A 20,933-nucleotide genomic window follows, 5' to 3' on the forward strand; every position below is an offset into this window, starting at 1 on the left:
TCTCCACTTTTTTTTGTAGAAATATGGCTTTCGACGATGAGAAACTTCTCACTAGTAAGCCATGAAGCTTCTGGAGCATTAGAAGTCTACCATGTTAAACTGAAAGTCAAACTTTTTAATGATTCACATTTGGGAGTGCTCCAAAGAGTATGTTGGTTAGTCCACAAGTTAACAACTGGGTTGCATTCGAGCTACTGGCTTGATTATTTTGTAGGGAATCCATTAGACCAATTAGGAGACAACAGCATAACACATTTAGTGTGGAATCCGAGATCTAATGAAAGTGACAACATCATAACACATATAGTGCATTTAATATGTGAAATATTTTCTCTTCGATGTTACTATTTAACAGCATTATGAATGCTCTTATAACATTGCAGCAACATGTGTTCGTCTATCTCTGACTCCATGTTACACCACAATCAATACCATCGTGCACCCTTTTGTTGATCCTTCTTAAACAAGTTGGGAAATACATTTCTTACTGGTAGTTGAGTCCCACATCGAAATAAGGTAAAAGGTATTGAAATAAGCAAGAGTATAATAGAACTTGAATACCTTTATTGTAAAATACTTAGCTGGATGGGGTCAATAGGTGATCATGAAGACATATGGCCTAGTCTAGGAGAATTACCTTTATTTCCTTAGGAGGGTTGCTATCCTAAGGTCTATTAAAGCGGTGGAACCAACCTTATAATTTGTTGTAGTGGGGGCTGCATCCATGTTGTCCCCTCCTATTCTAATATCAAAGCTATGGTATGTTTAAATTCAGCATTGCACAAAAGAATATGATGTAATAATAATTTTTTTACTGGTTTGGTATAGAGAATTTATGTCAATGACACAACATGCAGATGAACTAATCCTCTCACGGTTTCATTTATAAACAAAAGTATGATTTTTGAGAAAAAAACTAAATCATCTGTTATTGAAGACTTCAATATGATCCTTTTAGGTTTAATCCGTGGTAATTTTGAATTGGGAGCAGACAGATTCAAGTACATATCATGATTCACAACAACTTCAACCCAAATGAATGTTCGATGTTTAAGAAAGAAATTCAAAATTACTAATATTTCTTCATCATTTACCATTTATGTTTTTTTACCTTTTCACTTTCTCAATTTCTTTTAATCTAAAACATTATGCATGTAATAAATTCTTATACTAACATAAGCTCAGTCACAGAATCATAAACAAATATCTACCCCATTTTTTAAATAACAATGCTAGAATCTCATTAAGATTGGACTATCAAGTTTTGCTTATGTGCAAATTTTGGACCAGTTGTTTGACATATGGAAACACCACTTCTTTTGAAAGGAATGATTAGAAGCAGATTATATTAGTATCCAACACGAACATGGAGTGGTTCAGTAGCAAGCTGACGCACATCAAAATGTAGGTGAAATTAAGAATTATATGAGAAAGGATCCAAAAGGGATACGAATCATGATGTTTGTAAATAAATAAAAATTAAGTTACAACATTCACAAAGTTTTAAGGAGTTCTAAGGCTCAACAGGAAAGACGGAAATGAATCCAAAATATACTCATTTCATTGAAACTACAAGCAAAACTGGAGGCAATGGTGATTCACAACCAAATGAAGATAATAGAGAAAAAAATTGGTATAGTTAATCCTTTTTGGGTATCTACAGCTTCTCGTGAAAGATGCAATGACTTACAATGTATAAAGCTTCATCAACTACTTTGTAACAAAGGGCTCTCTATAAAGCTCAAAGATACCGATGGTATATTTATAAATCATTAAAATTTTAAATCAACCATTTATCAACTAGATCCGTTTTTATAATTTTCTAAAGTTATTTATTTTCACTAATGGTAAAACTTTAAATGCCTATATTTTCATAAATAAAAATATTATTGCAGACTAAAACCAATGAAGAAGTATTGATATGAATACCTTATTTAGCTTAGAGTGTCAACAAGTAACATTATAACTTGTGAATGTTGCTTCTTCAAATCATTTTCTCTACGCTCTGCCAATTTTTTTTCCTTAAGACCATTTTACATCTGAAAAAATCATCAACCATAGCAGCAGAACAAAACATGTTAGATGGAAAAGTCGCCAAAAATAATCACCAGCCTTTAGAGATAGTTAGAAATGATTTTTTAAAAATAAATGATAAGAACATGGACATAAAAATGGTGTTCAGTTCAACCGAACTACTAATTAGGAAAACTAGTATAGAAAGTATTATAAGCCAACAAGCTAATTTACAATGTAGTTTTTCTTGTTAAAAGTGAATAATATCTTGACGTTTAATCACTAAGTGAAAATATATTGAATCAAGATTCTGCAGAGATCTAGGGCCATTTGGCTCAAATATGGTGATGCCAACTCGGGCTTCTTCCATGCATGTGTTAAGAGCAGGAGCATAAGGAATACTGTCATTGCTCTCAAGGTTAGGGATGTTTGGGTTGAAGGGGTTTCTGAGATTCTCCGGGTTGTGGTTGACCATTTCACTAACCACTTTAGAGAACCCTTTGTTGACCTCCCCCTGCTTAGACGGTGTCTTCTTCCGTTCCATTTCTGTTGAGGATAATCTTAGCCTTACTTCCCCCATTCTCTTATCTGAGATTGACCGTGTAATGGATCTTTGTGATGGAAAAAAGAGTCTTGGCCCTGATGGTTTTAACCTCTCATTTTTTAAGAGATTTTGGTCCCTTCTTAGAGATGACTTTGGGGAGATGTTTGCTCAGTTCCATATGTTTTCTAATCTCCCCCGTAGATTTACCTCTTTCTTTGTCACTTTGATTCCTGAGGTTGATTCCCCTTTTCACATAGGGGATTTCAGACCCATTCCCTTGGTAGGGTCTCTCTATAAGACCATTTCCAAGGTCTTGGTTGCCAGGATCTCAAGTGTTATAGATAAGCTCATTTTTTCCAATCAATCTGCTTTCCTCAAAGGTAGACTCTTAGTTGACAGGGTGGTTGTGGTGAATGAGCTTCTTGACCTTGTCAAACGGAGAAAAATCTTGTCTCCTCCTTTTTAAAGTTGACTTTGAGAAAGCCTATGATTTTGTTAGCTGGTCCTTTCTTGACTATATGTTATTCATTGGTGTAAGCCCTAGAGGCCAAAAATTTTGGTACTTGTATCGAATTATTTATTAATAATAAAAGGTTTTTTCTTTATTATGTTTGTCTAATAAAGTCCCTAGAATAGATAGTTCGTTTAATGTATCAAGTATGACTTAATCATGAGATCACATTAAACATAAAGAGATTATTCTTCAAGTATCCATAGTCGAGCTTTATTGTGAAGTGGGATAACATTAAAGCATTAAGACTATTATGTATATATAGACTATTGATCACATCTCATGGATCATGGATAAGGAGTTATCAAGTCTTAAACATAGGTATGAATATTAAGAGTAATATTTATACTGGATTGACCCGCTATGAGAATACTATATAGAATGTTATGCAAAGTGTCATAAGTTATTCTCATGGTGATAATGGTGTATACCACCCTTCGACCTGAAACCACTATGGACCCTAAATGTAGAGTCGAGTGCCTTATTGCTGATCAAACATTGTACGTAACTGGATGACCATAAAGACAGTTGATGGGTACTCCACGAAGCATGCTAAGGGACATGAGTGACCTAGATGGAATTTGCCCATCCCGCGTAACAGGATAAATGTCTATGGGCCCAATATTGAACTGGACAAGGACGACACGGTCTATGCCTTGTGTTCAATGTAGACATAAGGGCAAAAGGGTAATTGTACACATAAGTATTATCACAAAAGGATTTGTCAGATCACATGACATTTTCGTGTCTTGGGTAGCAGTGATGTGTTGCTAGATACCACTCACTGTTTATTATGTTAAATACGTGATTTAATATAATTGCCAATGCCGCGAAAACCTACAGGGTCACACACAAAAGGACAGATTGATGAGAGATAGAGTAACTAAGGAATACCGTAATGTACGCTGCACTTGATTGAATTATAGAACATTGTAAAGTAGGGTGTACTTAAGTAGAATACGAAATATGGTAAGGTACCACGCGCTTAAGTGATTTTGGAATATTATAAGATATGGGACACATACACTTGAGTGGGCTTTTTAGCTTGCAGCCCACACAAGTGGTTCTATAAATAGAACCCTTGTGTAGAAGCATTTGTGCAGTTGCAATTTCGTTTCTCTCTCTCTCACTCACTCAAAGCCTTCATTCGTAGCAGCTAGCACTGAGATTGAAGGAATCCGTTCGTGTGGACTGAGTAGAGGCGTTGTCATCATTCAACGTTCGTGATCGCTCCGTAGATCTGCATCAAAGGTTACAATCGCCACAAGAGGTAACGATTCTATCACTGATCATGCCCATTCGTAAGGATCACTAAAGGAGAAATTTTAAATTCCGCTGTGTTATGGATCGCTCTTCTCCTTCAATTCAGATTTGGGTTTAATGATAAATTGAGGAGTTGGATTAGAGCTTGTATGTTTTCTAGTAATCTGGCCGTCTTGGCCAATGGTTTCCCGGCTCGTGAGATTAGTATCCAAAGGGGGATGAAGCAAGGTGACCCTCTAGCACTGTTCCTTTTTCTCCTAGTTGTCAAGGGCTTGAGTAGTTTATTTTCTAGGGCAGTTGATCTGAACCTGTTGTCGTGCATTAGGGTTGGGTCCTCAAATTTGGTGGTCTCTCATTTTCAATATGCAAATGACACGATTATCCTGGCCAACGATACTATTGACAGTTTACAGACCATTAAGACCATTCTTTGTGGGTTTGAGCTTGCTCTAGGCCTTTGTGTGAACTTTGCTAATAGCTCTCTTATTTGGGTGAATTCTGATCAGGCTTTCTCAGACCTTGCTTGTGAGTTCCTCCATTGTAAGTATGAGTCTCTCCACCTCAAGTACCTTGGACTCTCTGTTGGAGCTAACCCTCGGTTGGTGACCATGTGGGAACCTCTAGTCAATATCCTTTCTAGAAGGATCCTTTTGTGGAAGCATATGTATGTTTCCTTGGGTGGTAGAGTGATCCTCCTTAATTTTGTTCTTAATGACATCCCTAATTTTTTTCCTTTCTTTTCTAAAGATACCTGTCAAGGTTTGGAAAAATATATTGAAGATTCATATGAGGTTTCTTTGGGGAGACGTGAAAAGGGGGTCTAATATTTCCTGAGTCAAGTGGGTGAATATTTATAAGCTCAAGAAGTTTTGGGGCCTTGATGTTTGTGACTTTGGGTTGGTTAACTTGGCCCTCATGCGTAAGTGGAGGTGGCACCTTCTCTTTGGGGCCTCTGGAATTTGGTGTGATATTCTTACTGCTAGATATGATGTCGCCTCTACCTCTTTTATCATGGCTGGGAGAGTCAGTTGTCTCAGATCTGCTTCACCTTGGTGGAGAAGTTCCCTTATGGGCCCTAGAGTTGGAAACACTTTTGACTAGTTCAGGGATGGAATTTCTCTGAAAGTTAGTTTTAGTCTCCTTACTTCCTTTTGGGAGGATACTTGGGTTGGGGATTCCCCTCTTAGCCTTAGATTTCCTAGACTTTTCTCGATTTCTGACCAGTCTTCTAGCTCTGTGAGGGAGGTTGGCAGATGAGAGGGGGAGATTTGGATTTGGGACCTTAAATGGAGGGGACAATTTCTTTTCAATTATGAGTTGGCCCTTTTCACTGATTTCCAATCTATGATTATGGGTTTCATCCCTACTGCAGAGAGGGATGTGTGGAGATGTCGAGTCGAGTGACGGGAGTCACTATATTTCCTCTACTTATTCTCTCCTTCTGGTGCGTTCGTTCCCCCTAACCACCATATTGGTATAGTTGATTTGGCTCTCCTGACCATTTGGTATATTTGGGCCCCTTCTAAAGTCTTACTTTTCTCTTGGCAGCTTCTTTGGGACCGTATTCCTACCAGAGTTAACTTACTTAAGAGGGATTTCCATCTGACCTCATGGACTATTTCCTGTCCCTTTTGTTCCCTTCATGTTGAGTATGCCTCTCATCTTTTTATGACTTGTGAGTTTGAGTCGTTCGTTTAGTATAGGATCTTTAGCTGGTTGGGGTGGTGCACTGTGTTTCCTGGTCACCTTATTACTCTTTTTGAGATGTTTAGAACTTCATTAGGTGCTATTAGATTTATGGGGAGGTTGAGGATGCTTTGGCAAGTCGTGGTTTGGTTGATTTGGAAATTCCTGAAGGATATAGTTTTCTCTGGATCTTCGGTGACTCAAAAAGAAGTGGAATAGGTACATCTTCTTAACTTGGAAATGGTATCTTAATAGGTCAGCAGATAACTCTTGTGTCTTCTTGACCTGGATAGAGAATCATATCATGTTTCTTAACCTTTAAGGATGTGAGTGGTTTCGACCTCCATTGGTTGTGTTCTTGATGGCTCCTTCTATGGGTATGTGGCTCTTCAGGTGGTCTTGTATTGGTTAGCTCTAGCTTTGTGTTTTTATGGGATCTTTTGTTTATTTTTTTCCTTGTAGTTGATTTTGTGTGCGGGTGGGGTATTTTTTCTTGGGGGGTTTTCTTTCTTGTATTTTCTTGTGTTATTTTTTTCTGGGTGTTGGTACTCCTTATTCCTTCCCCCAAGACTCTCTTGTATTGTTGGACTTTGTGTATCTCCTTTATTTATATCATTGATTTGTTTGCCATTCAAAATAAAAAAGGAAGGAAATGAGAGTCTAAAGATCTTCAACTTATATTTTGATATGCTAGTAAGTCTGCAATTATAAAAAGTCTTTCTCCAAGTTGTTGCATAAGAGTCTGACCTCGGTCAGTGAAGGAAGAAATAAAGAAGATGTTAGATATAAATGAAACAGCGAGCATATATTAAAATTCATACCTTTCTCGGAATTTTGGCTAATATAAGTGTAGCATTTATTCTTATAAAGTGTAGTTCAATATATAAAATTTTGTTTTTGTGCAAATTTTGGACCATTTGTTAAACATATGGAAAATTCACGAAGTTTAGAAATTTTAATAGTGGTTTAATATTGTTTACTTTTCTTTTTTATAGGACAATGTCAAATAAGAAATGGATTATGCACATCAAACTGTAAGTGAAATTAATGATTATATGAGAAAGGATCCAAGAGAGGTATGGATCATGGTGTTTGAAATCATAGAAAGCAGTTCTAAGATTAGACATGAAAAACTCATTTTAATCCAAAAAATATGAATTTCATTAATCATGTATTCCTCTTTGGTGACTCCAAATACGCCTAGGATAATATCAGCGCTCCTTGGCTAGCGCAGAGTCCCCAGACCATCAACGATGACGATTTTTTGAGTATGAGGGGTGACTTTTAGGGGTGACAACCGTCAAACACGATGGGTTGACCGTTAGCCCCTATTTGACTATTTTTACATCGTCGGTTTGATTCTACGAGTTATTTTCGATGGCAGTAACTTTTTGCTGTTGTTTTGATGAGTTTGACAAGTTTGGTGAGTTGAGTCATCATGTTTAGAATTGTGTGAATAAAATGAGTGGATTGTCGAGTCGCTGACAAGTTTAGAGTCGAGTTGATGAGTAGTTGAGTTAAAGTTAGAGTATGTCTTGTGACTCTAAAATTCTAATTGAAAGTGAAAGAATTATTTGTGGGCTCGGTTGAGTTATGAGTTGACCCTGCCGAATGTTTATGATTGTGTAATACTATTTTCTACCATTGTTTGTGAGAGTTGTTGAGTAATAATGTTGTGTTATAATTATATATTATGCTGAGTTATGTTGAGATGTGTAGTTCAGAGAGGAACTATGATGATGGCCTTATATTGGCAATGGTGTGGGTCTAGAGAAGATTTGGTGATGATTTATGCATTGATTTTTTTTTGTTTCATGCATCATATATATTGGAGATAGTTGTATGGACTTTGGTCCATAAATGAGTTGATGGTTCAAAAGAGGGGACTAATGATGAGTTTGATAGTGACGGACTTCGGTCCAGGGACGAGTTGCTGGTTTAGAAGAGGGGACCAGTGACAAGTATGGGTTTAGAGAGGAACCATGAGTGTGTGGATAAGTCAGTAACATAACTCTGATGTCCAAATCTGGTACCACCTGCATTGGAGTAAAGGAGTGGATGCATTTCATACATATATGCATTGTAATTGAGTAATTATTATGAATGATTCAAATGGATTTATGATTTTTATGAATTATGCTATCCTTCGCTGTTTTATACACCCCTAACATTTTTGAATGTATTCTCACCCCCTGGTTATATTGTTTGTGGTGTTCTATACACTTGTGGTACAAATACTCAAGTAGAAGAGCACTAGTTGTTGTTGAGTTAAGGATGACGTAGAAATCTTCTTCATTATTTTACTGTTTTCAAGTTACTTTAGTTGTTGCTCTGATATGTAACACTGGGAGGGTTTAGTTTGTTACTTTTGTTCTCTGAGAGTTTTGATTTGTTTTATGAACTATTTTCTGTTTGATGTTGGAATTACGACTAATTCCTGATGTGGAATTTCACCAAATCTTGGAGAATTCTGAATCAATCTTGATGAACAAGAATCAATCTTTCTGATTGATTACTCCTCTCATTCTTCACTCTTCACTCAAGTGAACCAACCACACATTATTTGCAAGATGACTCATATGCGCAACAATTATTGAAGAAGAAAAGAAAAGATGAATTAGGGAAGAAAAAGAATTTAGGGTTTTGGAGAAAAGGGAAGAAGAAGAATTTTGTAGAATTTTCCTCTCTACTTTCAAACTTAAATTTTATTCAGTTTTTCTCTATGCAACTACATTACAAAAAATGATAGGGTACCTCCCTATTTATAGGATATTTCTTGCACACCAAGTAGTCTCCAACTAACCTAACTCGGCTAAAAACAAAAAATAAATCTAAGTCTTAAACTTCTGCCAAAGACACACTTTGTCTACATTTCGCCAACTTTATAATTTCTACATGCAAAGCATTTCGACAATAATAGACTATGTTGAAATGGTGTTTTGATACTGTCGCATCATGAAAAATACCTGAGCGTGTCACACGCTTGAAATACAACAGAGACACCATTGAGTTTTATTTATTCTAAGAGAAAAGGAAAATATCAATAAAACCCAAAGAGAAAAAGGGTAAGGAAATCGGTTATGCACAGGAAGGTATTAGTATCCCTCACATTCGTTGTGCTTAACGGGAACCATTTTGATTCTTATTTGCACTGATGGATGTTATTATCTAAAGGTTACTTGCGATTGATTTTAAATAAAGGGGAAAATTAATTTTATTAATTAATGTGCCCGCCAAAGATTCAAAGTCTTGTGCCTACGTATTCTCATAGTGCAATGAGAAAATCAGAGCTCCATAGTTTGTGGTAGAAAACTATGAATCTGTTGGTTATTTTTAGGGAACAATGTTATAATCGTATCCTAGAAGTGTTTCGGTGTTAGCTGATTTTGATCCTTGTTCGGATGCTCTAAGCTTTTAGTCTGGATGTTAAGGAATGAATTATAACAGTTATTTTATGAAAAGAAACTTGTTTTATGGAAAAGAGTTTGTGAATAAATTGAATTGAAAAGAAGGTTTGTGAATGAATTGGAAAAGATTTGGGAAATGTTGAAGGTGTTGTTGGTATGGTGAAATTATTTATTGGACCAAGAGTGTACTGTTTGAACCCATAAGGTGGTGTATTTGAACCAAAGACGGTGACATTTAACCAATAACTGGTGATTAGCTAATGCAGAGTTGTAGGGTTTTGTCTAGATCCAGGGATCAAGACCTACAAAGAGGGGGTCTGCCTAAGCCTGAGTCTCACAAGGAAGACATGCAAGAGAATGAGGAGTTTTCCTAAGCCTGAGTCTCATAAGACAAACATGCATGATTGAGGCTTTCCTAAGCCCGAGTCTCACAAGGAAAGCATGCATGAAATAGTTTATTTAAGCTTGAGTCTCACAAGACAGACATGCATGAGAAATGGTTTACCTAAGCCTAAGTCATACAAGGTAAACATAAAAGAAATGGGGATTTGTCTAAGCCTGAGTCTCACAAGGAATAAATGCATAAGAATGAGGGGTTCGTCTAAGTCGGGGTCTCACAAGGCGAACATGCATGAAAGGGGTTTGCCTAAGCCTGAGTCTCACAAGGCAAGCATGCATGAATGAGGTGTTTAACTAAGAGAATTTGATTAACCTCAAGAGCTATGTATGGTTCTGAGATGGGTGTTTAACCTAGAGAGGGTGATTAAACCATGAAGGAGGTGATTAACCAAGAGAATATGATTAACCAAGAGAATGTGATTAACCTCAATAGTGTATGGGTGTCCAAAGAGTTATGTGTTTGGTCTAAAGAGAAAAGTGTTATTGATGTTGATTGTTGAAGTGTTGGTAGAGGATGAAAGTTGAGAAGTGTTTTGGTTTAAATTGCACTAAAGTCTATGAATAGGGGTGAATACGTTGAATAAATGGGACCTACAACCGTATTCAAATATACTCAGAATAAGGATATGAACGATCCCTCTCATTCTTATCTATTGCTTAAGGCTTGTGGCGCACAATTCGCATAATAATTACATAGGTGTTTTGAAAAGGATGAGGCAAATTGTTCTTGAATGGATGAAGCTCTGCATGATCAAGTCTTGATGTCCTTCTATCTCAAGGATGTTGAATGTGATTGGACTTGAGGTTGACTTGATGGATCCAGCATAGTACAAGTCTCAGAATCTAACTCAATCAAGTGATCAAGGATTTATGATAACTTGAATGAATAGGAATCCTAAGGGGAGCATGCAAGTGTTCATGAAAGTAATACAAGAGCCTAATTAAACAAAATTTATTTAACTGATCAAAATGAATTTGTTCAACTAATCATCAAATAAGGGATCATGCTAAAAATTACATATTAAGCACATGAAATTATGAGAGAAAAAAACAAATGGCATTAGAAATTGAGATTAAACATGTTAACTCTAATTTTTAAATAATCCTAATTGAATTAGAAATTAAACCTAAAAAATCAAGTCTAGTTAAAAGATTAACCTAATTAAAATTTAACCTTATGAACTATACTAATCTTAATGACTATTTAAAAAAAAGGTATTTTTGTGTATTTTTAATGTGTATAAGAAAATAATTAAGAAGAAATCAAAATAAAATAAATAAATAAATACTTCACTCTTCCATGGGGTGTGATTGGAAGGAATGGGATGTTTAGATATCAATTGGGCGTGGGGCCCAGATGGTTAAGCCCATATGCCATGATTTTGTTTGAAATCAGAGGGGAGGGGTGCGTAAGCAATAATGGAGGTGTCAGGTAGAAAATCCCTTTGGGCTTGATGTCTAAGGCCCAACGTGAAAGGGGAAAAGGAAATGGAATGGATCGGATTTTATTCGTTCACTCAGTTTCCTTCCTAACTTGCGTTATCTCCGTCTCTTGTATGTTCCCTCATCGAAAATTGCGTCGCCGCACCGGAGGCAGCGGAGCAACCCATAAATGGACAAAATCACCATCACTAGAAACCTCTCCCTCTCCTCTCTCCAGTTATCAGCTTTATTTCCTCTGCATCTCACAAAAACATCCAAACCACAAAAGAACTCCAAGAACCCTAACTCACTCAAACAAAAATCAAACACGGTGGAAAGGGAATCAAAGCATGAAACCTTGGGTATTTGATTCCCCTCAACAACCTCTACATGCTGGTAACAAGTTTGAGGCAAAGAAGTGAAAAATTGTAGAAGACGAACCTATTTACAGAGCGGAGATTCGCTGTAGGAAGCATTGAAGGTCTTGAAGATGAAGTTGTAGAGAAAATACCAAAGAAGTGATCAGGTAAGAAGCTTCAAATCTTCAATTCTTGCAGTGATTTATTCTTCTTCTTCTGAATTTAGTCTGTAGGGAATTTTCTATGTGTTATTGTTGAGTGTTAGATTAGAGTGGGGCCTAGCTCAGTTGAAGTAAAACTTCAAGGTGAAGTTTTGCTCAACAATGGTGATTGAGAGCTTTGAATGTAGTTGTGAGGGGAGAGTGAGTTACAGAGAGTGATAATCTGAGATTGAATGTGATTATTGTTGAAGGATATTGAAGAGAGTGTAGTTTATATAGAGATTGTGAAGGTCGAATTTGGAGGGAAATTCATAACTGTTTTGGGCAGTTTTAGGGCAAAAGAGGTTAGATTTAGGTCAGTTGTTAAATTCAGTTAATGTTAGTTTGCAAGTTAGTTAGGGATTAACATAGTTAGTTTGATGTTAGGAGGGTTAGTTTGAATGGTTAATTGAATTTCTATGGGATTCGTAATTGGTTAGATATGTTAATTGAACTGTTAGACCGTAACTGCTATGTTAATTAGTGTTTGAAAATGTTAGTTGTTAGTTAGATTAATGCTAACTGGTTAGAATTAGGAAAAATCAGTTAGGTGATAGTTAGGTTTTTTTAAATATTGGCTAATTGGAACAGTTAAATGTTAATTGGTTAGAATTAGAAAATACATGTGAGGCAAACTAGATGTTAGACAAATGGAAAAAGTTAGTTAGAAAATAGTTAGTAGTTAAACTAGTTAGTAATGTTAGTTGATCAATTAGGAGTTTGTAAATTATGTTGGAACAATTATAAATTTGAGAGTTAATTGTTAGTGAACTTATTTGAACTATGGTAGCTAGACTGTTAGTGAATCAATTAGTAATTTGGTAGTTAGTTGTTGGAACTGAACTGATAGTGAGTTAACTGTTGGTGGACTAACAGTTAGTTAGATCTTAGTAGTTAGATCTTAGTAATTAGAAAAGAGTTATCAGTTAGTACGGTTTTAACTGAACTGTAGATGGTGTTTATAATTATGGTAGTTGGACTGTTAGTGAATGTAAGAGTTAGTGATGAAATTTTGTTAGTTAGGTTAGTATTTAGTTTGAATCATTGTTAGTTAAATCAGTTAGGAGTTAGGAAAATTAGTTGGACTAATGTTGATGTTAGTTTGAATGCCTAACTATTGCTTAATTGATCTATTTACATCTTAATTGAAAGATCATTTAGTATGTTTAGGTTATAAACAATTAGGATATTGCAAATCAATTGGAACTTGAAATTAAGAAAAGTTGAAAAGTTGAACTGCTATAAAAACATGCTAGTTATGCAGTTAATTAAGTTAGCTTGACTGTGTTTGAAATGTGATATATGTAATGAAAAAGGTTAACTGTTTTGGTTGAATTGATTTTAGTTAATGATTGTTATTGGTTAGTGAATCAGTTATTGTTGATGTTGGAAATGTCAATTGGTTAATGATAGTGACAATTAGAGTTTTAGAATCAATTAGTTTGTGTTAATGGAGATGTTATGGAAAATTGGTTATGAAAAATTTCTAAAAATTGAATAGGAAGGTTAGTGGAAAATTAAAGTAGAAGTGTTAGTGTAGTGTTATACATTGATGTGTGTATCGGTAATGTGTATGAGCAATGGTGATTAGACTATCATGGTGTGTGTGTGTATGCATTGAATGTCATGACTTGGTTTGGTATGTGCATGGAATGTATATTAAGGTTCATCATGATACAATATAACTGAGTATGTTTCTGATGCTGACTTATTCTCATTGATGGAGGGTTGAAGTGAATTTGGTAGGGTGAATATCACTTTGGTTTGGCATGGCATCATGGATCATGAAGATGATTTGGAATGCATCAAGAATATGGAGCACTTGAAGAACTTGGAGGGAAAAATGGAATGTCTTGAGGATGAAGACAAAAGTAGTATTAGGTAGTCAGATTGACTTTAGTCAATTGTTTGACCAAAAGTCAATATTTGATCAAAAGTCAACCTCAAGTCAAAATGTGATTTTTTTGTAGAATTTGTGACTATATTGTTTTCTAATGACCTTTTGGTGTTTGTAATTGGATATTTCCCTTTGAATGCAATTTATGACTTGATTCTCAAGCTATGTCTTTTCCCTCAAATCTTTCAAATTTGAACATTTAAGTCTTGAAATACTTGAATCCTTGAATGTAAATTATAAAGTCCTGAAACCAAAAGAGAAAATAACCAATCAACTAATCATGTAAGACCTCAAAAGAGAATGGTAATAAAAACTCAACCTTCCATGGTTGACTTTGTTGACCAAAGTCAAACTTCAAAAATGACTTCCAATTTCATATCTAGGACGCCTTGATCGGAATTAGGGTTTCCAAAGACTTAATCCAAGATAAATAAACATCTCAAGTCAAGTGTAACATATTGTACCCTAGGTTTGATTCACAAGTGCACCATAGAAACCCTAGCTCATGAATTAACTTCCTTGTTACAATTCAATGCTTTGTACCATAAATAACAAGAAACCTTTGAATCAATGATGTTATTTGAAAAAAGTAAGTGCATGTGAATGTCTCATGATAGATGATTAGGGAAAGAGTATGAAAATGGATCATGAGTCATGGGTTAGATGAAATGAAAAAAGAAGGGAAAATTTTGGGGTATGACAGTTGCCCTTATTTAATCATCTTAAACTTGAATGCACGAATGTCGAAAACTTTTCGGGTATTCAAGGTAGAAGAGGATTGAATACAAAATATCCAAAAATTCTTCCTTTGAGAAAGGAATGGGTGTAATGTAAGGAGAATAAGTTTATTGTTGGAAAATTTTTTGTTGGGGATATGGAATGGAAGCTAAACTTTTATGGAGTGGGGGCTATGGAGTGAAAGATAGATTAGTCACAAAAGAGATGTTTTTTGTGCATTATGTATGCAGTGTATATGCTTAATTTATATGATACATGAGATTATGCATGTTATGTAGAAATGTGAGCTATTTTGTGAGAGAAATGAATGGGATTTACAACTGCGATACTCCTTTTTTTAGTGGTAGACTTTGATTCTCTGACTTCCGATAACTGGACTAGAGAATTTGTAATGGAGAGGACCTTAGGTTATCACAACTACTGGAGATTCTATTCTAACTCCTCCAATGGTTACAACACATAATATTATCCCTTGTAAGACCTGAATCTCAATACTTTGCTTCAGTTGACGATGATTGGACTGATATTTTTCTGTCTGAATTCTACCTGTGATGAAGTAGGCTCAAGTGTTGTATTCAAATGTCTTTATCCTTAAAAATTTCCTGGGCATTTTTCTCTTTTTTTGTCCACCGGGATACCCATTTTTTCCTAAGTCGCCTTTTCAGGTTTTCGACTTAGCAGACTTATTTTCAATTTTTATTTGATCCCTAATTTTTTCCTGGACATTTCTTTTTTTGGTCCACCGGGATACCCATTTTTGCCTCGGATGTCAACCTAGCAGGCACTTTGTTCATTTTTTTAGGTATAATATTTTTTGACTGCATCGGAGTTCACTGGCAGTGGAAACTCCTCCCCATCCATGGTGGTGAGGATTAGGACTCTGACTAAGAAGGAATTATTTACGACAGAGGGTCCTTCATAGTTATGACTCCACTTGCCTCGTGGATCCGAATGTATTGGCGAGTATTTCTTGAGAACTAGGTTAGCTTCTTGGAATATGTGAGGGAGAACCTTTTTGTCAACAACATTCTTGAGACCTCTCTGGTATAATTGACCATGGCAGAGAGCAGTCAAGCGTTTTTCGTCTATGAGATTCGGTTGATCAAATCTGGATTGGACTCATTCTGCTTCATCAAGCTTGGCTTCCATGATAACCCTTAATGAAGGAATTTCGACCTCGATTAGAAGTACATCTTCCATGCCATATACGAGCGAGAACGGAGTTGCCCCAATAGAGGTTCGTACTGAAGTTTTGTAGTCATGTAGAGAAAGGGGAAGCATCTCATGCAAATCCTTGTACTGACGTTCCATCAAACACACTCAACCTATCTACATTGTCTACAATATACACTCAACCTACCTAATTTGTCAGCAACAAATACTCAAACGCATTCAGCAAAATGTCTCTACTAACCATGGGTGATGAACATCAAGGAACAATCGAAAATATTGCGACATTTATAAGTTATTATTTGACTTACCTAACACTATTGTTTATTAATTATTCTTACTTATTTCTTAATTATCTTTTGTTAGGACCCAAAGAGATTTCGATGTCATATACATGAATATGTATCACATGACCCTTTGATAGAACCGTATTAACGAGCATGCGGTTTTGGTAATCTACTTAACATAGTCTCATACTCAGTTGATTATAAATTTATTCTTGCTTTGATAGAAAGATGGAGACCCAAGACCCACACATTTCACCTTCCATTCGGTGGATATACCATCACACTTGAGGACATCTACATGTTGTTGGCTCTACCTATTGATAGTAAGGCCGTAAATGGTAGAGTTAACCAACTACGGGACAACTTCGGGTCAACCTAGGGGCCAAGGTATTAATTTAAAATATCTTAAACAATATTATTCAAGTATAACATTAAACCAAGAATCGACTGAGTATGAAAAGATAATTAAAGTTCGCTGTTATATTATGATTTTATTTGGTAATTTTTTATTTCCTGAAAGTACTGGTAATACAGTAAATATTATGTATTTGTCATTGTTACGAAAAATAAATAAAGTAGGCACATATAGTTGGGGTTTAGTTATTTTGTCCCGTCTATATAGTTCGTTGTGTAAAAATGCAAAAAACAATACTTGTACGTTTTATTCTTGCGCCTATTTGCTACAAGTATGGAGTTGGTCAAGAATGTCGTCACTCACCCCAGTTAACGAGAAGTCATTCACATTCCCCTATGCAACAAAGTAAGTTTATCTTAAATCTTCTAATTTGTTAGACTTTATACTACAACTGACTGTAACTAATATATTTTCAATCTTTTCGATCTAGGTGGTCAGTTCTAGGGATGAACTACAACAGGTGTCCCAAACACGTTGTAGTAGTCTATCGCAATCTTTTAGACCACATTGGATCAGACGATGTATTACTACTAAACAATTCTACTTGTGATTTAAAAAAAATATCAAATTAAATATGCTCTAATCATGTCAATTTCTTATACAGTTTATCTGGAGGTCGTATCTGGGTCTTGACCATCAGGTTAACGATGATGATGATGATGCAGTTTGGACAGCAAAAACGTCAATCATCTGATTCACTACTGTGGAGATGCAACTGAGTGAACATGTGAAACTGAAGTTCGGCATACAACAATAAATTCTAGAACCTTCGACGTGTTTGGGAGATTGGCATTAACGAAGAGTTGATGGTCAATGGGATTATTCCGATTTGAGAGACTTCGCTAAAAAGATGTGTCGCCATTGAGGAATCACCGTCAACACATCTTAAACGAACTAATCGTACATGGTGCTAGACCAACTCAACATTATATGGTTTGGTTTAGGTTGGTTACAACACCATCTTTTGTGTCTGAGTCAAGGGATTTGATTGATCCAAGCCAACGAGCTTCGTCATCATACGCCCAATAACAAATCCCCTTCCAACAACCAACCTCGCACCATTACCAAACCCAAGAACAGTGTCAACCCACCCAAACCCAACGACCAACCTCACACCATCACCATACCATACACACCTAACCACCAAACACCCAACCTCGCAACCAATTCATGTCACACACCCAAACTCAAAACCAGGAACCAAACTCTTACCACCAGCAACCATATGCATCCACCACATCTGTCTTTAACCCATATGATTCATACGATTCTAGTTCATCCCATCATAGTCCCCCACCAATGAACACCTAAATATCTCACTGCCACAGCACCCAACCATTATTTAACTTTCTTACACCATAGGAACCATTGCTTCGTTTCCAAAACGATTCAATGTCCTAATTCGGGCAATCATATCGTCCACAAACAACCTAACCACAAGGACCCAACTACGATAACATGGGCATCAAACTCAATTACGGCAGTGCCGTTGGCGGCAACCCCTCAACTATTGGGGATAAATGATGGCAAATTTGTCAAATATCGTTGGACCTTTTGCAGGACCTTTACATCAGGCACCATTACATCATGTCAACACTCAAAGATCCCAAACACCTCAGGGAAATCGTGAGAGACCTCGAAGGCAGACTAACACACTAGGATGTGGAACAAGGGGGCGTTTCGATCAGGTGGGTCATTAATTTTCTTGTCAATTGTTGTGTATTTTAGTTTTATATCATAATATTATTAATCATTTTTTATTTAATTTTTTATTTCAATTTATATAATTATAATTATAGAAAAAAAAAAAAAAAATATATATATATATATATATATTATATATATATATATATATATATATATATATAATATATATATATATATATATATATAATATATATATATATATATATATATATATATATATATTATATCTATATATATATATATATATATATATATATATATATTATATATATATATATATATATCAAAGCATGTGCCATATACAATAGTGGATGCTCTTAATGTCATAATGCATGCGTCAATTGCATTGGCTTGATCTGCATTCTAACGTCATCCCTATTGGGACCTTAGTGCAAGTACTACATGAATGCGCCATACCAAATGGCGCATGCTTTAGATGATAACTTTTTTTTTTTGAAAAATGGTTATATTGGTAAAAAAAAATAAAAATGTATTATTTTGATATTATTTTTGTAAAACATGGTTATTTTTAAAAAAAATCATTTTACTCACTATTAAATTCTAATTAAATGTGTAAGTGAGTTCAACAACTTATAAATTATTCCGCTAATAAATTGATGATGAAGATCTTACTAATATCTTTTATTCATATCATAAAAATATGTAACCCTTTGTTGATATATGATGCTAATGTTAAAATTAATTTTGGAGTTTTAGTTAAAATATTTTTTTTATAGAGAATTTTGTCAACCAAATATACTTGTATTAGATGCACTCTCGGACACTAAATATTTATATTTCCGAAATGGAGGATTCAATCTTAGTGACTTTCACCTCCATTCCAACATCAAGGGATCTAATCCTTCCAAGAGACAACTAAGGAAGTTTTCAAGTTTTTATAACCTCTCAACCTTTGTATCCGCCTTATCGAGGTGAACCTTCAAACGGACCCGTTTACAACCTTTGGCACCTGGACAAGAGATGTTTTTCAACCTCCAATTACTTCAAGTCAATCTAGGCATGCAGGGAGCCACTGACTTATTAAATAGCGTGTGCAACTTGGTGCACCAGCAAAACTCGCAATTTTTGGTAGACATGATCTTGAGAATTAAACAAAACCTATAGTATGCCCATCCGAGAAATAGCATTATACGAGTGGCATCTTTGCGCGGCAATCCCTCTATGATACCAGAGTCAATCCCCACCAAAGTGGCCACATCACATGAAGTTACTTTATCACCTCCAAGCCATCAACGAAGTAGAGGAAACCATTATCCACCTCCTGAATATGAGGGAAATGGGGGGAGCCATACTCCACATGAAACTCGCAAGCTTCGACGGTCATCGACCACCACTTCTAAAGGAGAGAAACATACGACACATATGATCATACTGCATAACGAAAAAGGAACTCATTGTCTTCACGCATCCTTAATACCATAATCCCTATGTCTGTCACGAAACCCTTAAAGTTTGGTGACTATGAAGGAATCGGGGACCTCGACGAACATGTAGAGCTTATCGATAACAGGTTGGGTTATTATCATGCTCATAGGGTCAAAAAGTGTAGGCTCTTTGCATTAATCCTCATCAAAGATGCCTTGAAGTGGTACTGGATGGAAGCGTTGACTTGTGGAAGGATCATTTGACTCCTTCACCACCTAGTTTATCACCCAAAATGGAAACCTACAACTGTGGCGGTGCTCAACGGGATCGCACGTAGGAAGAGATAAACCCTATGTGAATACATAGATTGTTTCATGAAAGTGGTAGTGGCGGTAAGAGGTACAAACGATGGACTAAAGTGTTGGATATTCAAGAAATTTTTGAGGTCAAATTACATATATCGGGGAGAAGTTAGAGCTCAAGGGAGTGACTATTTTAAGCGACTTGCTGAGTATGACACAACCCTATTTGAATTGGGAAGAGGAGCTCCTAGCAGAAGAATGGGAAACAGGTTGTGATGCTAGTAACCCCGAATATCATCGGGCTTTTGAATAAGACAACAATCGTCTAAGATATGATGGGGAGCGAGGGTCTTAGGATAAATTCTCCTCTTGCACTCCTTTGAACACTTAAAGGGAGAAGATCTAGTGAGAGTGCGCCAATTATGAGTTTAAAGAAGCTGGGATAAAGATCTCATTCCCAATTGAGGAATCCTCGATGATGATAAGTTCAAGTGTTGTTGTTTCCAAGAGTGTGTTGTTTCCAAGAGTGTCATGATCACAATACCAACAAGTTCTTTCATTTAAAAGATCTCGTCGAAGAGCTGATCAAAAAGGGGTGTCTCATCGAGTACACCAAGAAAAGAGAGAAGGAGTCTAGAGGTCGGGATGAGTCACAGAGAAAGAAAAAGGTCTCGCCGTAGAGAAAAATCCTCCTCCAAGAAGGTTATTGAAGTGGTAGCCATAAGCAAGATAAAAGGGGACAACAACAGTGAAGAAGAGGATGACCGAAAGGGAAACCGACAATACATTGCTTCTACCATGGGCGGCCTCCCTAGGCTAAGTAACCCTTCCAAAGGAACCATCAAAAGAAAAATTATTTAGTTGATGGTCGTTAGCAAGGAAGAATGAGCTAGTTTGACCGGGAAGCCGAAAAGACCTACCCTCAAATTCCTGGATAACGAGAAAGTGGGTGGGATCCCAAACTTTCCTCTATTAATGGCGAGTGACATGGCCAACTGTGACATGTCAAGGATCCTAATCGTCAGCAGAAGTTCTTGCGACATCATGTATACAGAGGGTCTGATTTTCATACTTTCAATGGCACGGTGACCCGCCCCTAGAGGCACATTGAATTGATGCTCACCTTAGGATAATGGAGGGACGCCAGGATGGTCAATCTAAAATTCTTGGTGGTTTCCTACATAAGCCTATTCAATTGCATTTTAGGTAGGTCAATCACCATGACAC

The 20,933-nt window shown here is 36.2% G+C and overlaps 1 long non-coding RNA gene and 1 other non-coding gene across 2 annotated transcripts; both read left to right on the forward strand.

Moving 5' to 3' along the window:
* The first annotated feature begins 573 nt into the window (after positions 1–573).
* Positions 574–737, forward strand: LOC127076989 (U1 spliceosomal RNA). Its single transcript, XR_007786985.1, has one exon. It is a non-coding gene; the product is annotated as a U1 spliceosomal RNA (small nuclear RNA).
* A 10,603-nt stretch (positions 738–11,340) lies between these two features.
* LOC127073850 (uncharacterized) lies at positions 11,341–13,862 on the forward strand. The gene is made up of 2 exons (XR_007785881.1): positions 11,341–11,771; positions 13,539–13,862. It is a non-coding gene; the product is annotated as an uncharacterized LOC127073850 (long non-coding RNA).
* Positions 13,863–20,933: the final 7,071 nt, after the last annotated feature.

Source organism: Lathyrus oleraceus, chromosome 4 (assembly GCF_024323335.1).
Source record: "Lathyrus oleraceus cultivar Zhongwan6 chromosome 4, CAAS_Psat_ZW6_1.0, whole genome shotgun sequence".
In the NCBI taxonomy this organism is placed as follows: domain Eukaryota; kingdom Viridiplantae; phylum Streptophyta; class Magnoliopsida; order Fabales; family Fabaceae; genus Lathyrus; species Lathyrus oleraceus.